The sequence below is a fragment of the Hyaena hyaena genome, unplaced genomic scaffold, assembly GCF_003009895.1.
Source record: "Hyaena hyaena isolate Hyena2069 unplaced genomic scaffold, ASM300989v1 scaffold_187, whole genome shotgun sequence".
Taxonomy (NCBI): domain Eukaryota; kingdom Metazoa; phylum Chordata; class Mammalia; order Carnivora; family Hyaenidae; genus Hyaena; species Hyaena hyaena.
In genome coordinates, this window is record NW_024080820.1 from 759,454 (window position 1) to 762,048 (window position 2,595).

General features: G+C 44.8%; 1 pseudogene; it reads right to left on the reverse strand.

Annotated features, from left to right (window-relative positions):
• Positions 1-360: 360 nt before the first annotated feature.
• LOC120237686 lies at positions 361-1,684 on the reverse strand (annotated as a pseudogene).
• Between the last annotated feature and the right edge of the window lie 911 nt (positions 1,685-2,595).

Genomic DNA, 2,595 nt, shown 5'->3' on the forward strand with positions numbered 1-2,595 from the left:
GATTCACGTAAATGATAAGTTATTACATATTACATGTAACGTATTTTTCTGCCTTTTCAGAAAAATTACTAAGTGCCTTATAACAATCCAGATTTTACTTTATTTGTGTTCTATTGACAGTAGGGCCAAGTGAAATAATATTTCTTTTTTTTCTTTCTTTCTTACTTTGAGACCTGATGGACAAATCTTACAGGTACACAAGGAAAAGTGAGACAAGGAAAAGCAAAAAGTGAAGACAATCTAACCAGAAAGCTTTAATTCCTGTCAGTTAATGTGGAAGCTAAAGCTCTGAGTTGGACATGCTGCAGGGCTGAAAGGAAAGGTAACTGATATTCCTCTCTTTCTTCTTCACTCTCTCCTTCAATGGGAATCCACACCCGCTTCCTCATAATCCTTCTCAGGAGCAGCTATGTCCTCACGAGCCTCAGAAAACGCTCCTTCCTCCATACTCTCACGCATATGCCAGTGAACAAAGGCACGCTTGGCATACATCAGGTCAAATTTGCTGTCCGGACAAGATCAGACCTCAGCAATGGCTGTGGTGTTGCTCAGTGTGCACACAACTCTCTGTACTTTGTTCATGTCTCCACCAGGTACCAGTGAGAGGCTGGTCATTAATGCCAACTTGGAAGCCAGTGCTTCACCCGTCCACAGTATGGATGGAATGCTTGGTCTTGACGGTGGCAATGGCAGCACTGACGTCTTTGGGAACCACGTTGCCATGGTACAACAGGTAGCAAGCCATGCATTTACCATGCCAAGGGAAACATTTCACCTTCTGGTTGGCCAGCTCGAAGCATGCATTGGTGATCTCTGCTACAGAAAACCGTTCATGGTGGGCTTTCTCAGCAGAGATCACAGGAGCATATGTGGCCAAGGGAAGGGGTTGGGAGGATAGGGCACCAGGTTGGTCTGGAATACTGTCAGATCGACATTCAGGGCTCCATCAAATCTGAGGGAAGCAGTGATGGGAGTCACAATCTGGCTAATAAGGCAATTAAGTTAGTGTGGGTTGGGTGTTCAATATTGAGGTTTCTATGGCAGATGTCATACGTAGCCTCATTGTCTACCATGAAGTCACATCAGCATGTTCCAGGGTGGTGTGAGTAGTGAGGGTGGAGTTATAGGGCTCAACGACAGCTGTGGAAACCTCAGGAGCTGGGTAAATGGAGAATTCCAGCTTGAACTTCTTGCCATAATTGACAAACAGATGTCCCATCATCAGGGAGATGAACCCAGAGCCAGTTTCCCCCGCCTTGAGCTGTGGAAAACCAAGATGGCTTGAAGATCTGTGTACTGGTCAGCCAGTTTCCCAGTTTGGTCCAAGACAAGGCCAATGTTCTCCTTGTCAGTGGTGTAGTGTCCTTCGCCATAGTTATTGGCAGCATCATCCTTCCCTGTGATAAACTACTCTGGGTGGAAAAGCTGGTGGGAGGTGTTAATGCAAACTTCATCAATGACTGTGGGCTCCAGGCCTATAAACACTGCCCTGGGCACGTGCTTTCCAACACCTGTCTCACTGAAGAAGGTGTTGAAGGAGTCATCTCCTCCTCTCTACAATGGTCTTGTCACCTAGCATCTGGCCATTGAGTTGGATGCCGTGTTCCAGGCAATAGGGTTCCCAGCAGGCATCAGTGACCTGGACACCAGCCTGGCCAATGTGGCTGGAAATACACTCATGCATAGTGGTTACGGGTTAGCAGGTGCAGGCAGCAAGAGTAGATACAAGGTCCCAGTTACCATCTCCAGCAAGCTAAGAGTCGAGGTAAGTGATGCACTCAAGTTAGGTAATACTTCTTAAGTCATGGTAGAGTCTAGATCATTTTGTTAATTTCTATGTGGGCATTCTTCGCATGATTTGTCAACCCAACTCATAATATGATACTTAGATACAGAAAGAAACCATAAACTTAAATATCATGTCCAAACATTGCATTTGGCTCCTACAAATCACCTATACTATAGATCTTAGCTTTTGCTCATGAGAAAGTAGCTTGACCCCAAAATGGAGAAAAGATATAAAAACTGTCTTCAAAATACTGGACAACAGGCAGTAAAAGAGTGTGATACTTGAGAGAAGGGGGGGAAATGAGTTGAACCCTGCCCAGAAGCAATTTCTGAACTGTGACATGAGAAAAAGGAAATCAGGCAGAGCCCAGAGGTCTTGTCTAGTTGAGGAGTCTGAATTATGATCTTGGAGACCAAAGTAGCTAGCATATGCAGAACACAGTACCAGTGAGAAGGAAGTTGTGCAGAGAAAGAGCTCCAGAAATCTGCACAGGGGTCTTCTCAAGTCTTTGGCAGAATAAAATAAAGTACATCTTTCTGCCATTTATAGGAATTGTTGTTTTTTAAGTTTATTTATTTATTTTGAGAAAGAGAGAGAGCATGCAAGCGGTGAATGGGCAAAGGGAGAGAGACAATCTCAAGCAGGCTCTATGCTGTCAGCACAGAGCCCCTTGCAAGGCTCAATCTCATGACCCCGGTGTCATGACCTCAGCTGAAATCAATACTTCAGCACTTAACCAACTCAGCCACCTGCCCTCTAACTTATCTTTGTATTGAAAGTATTTCTTGGGGCAGTTGGTTGAGCAT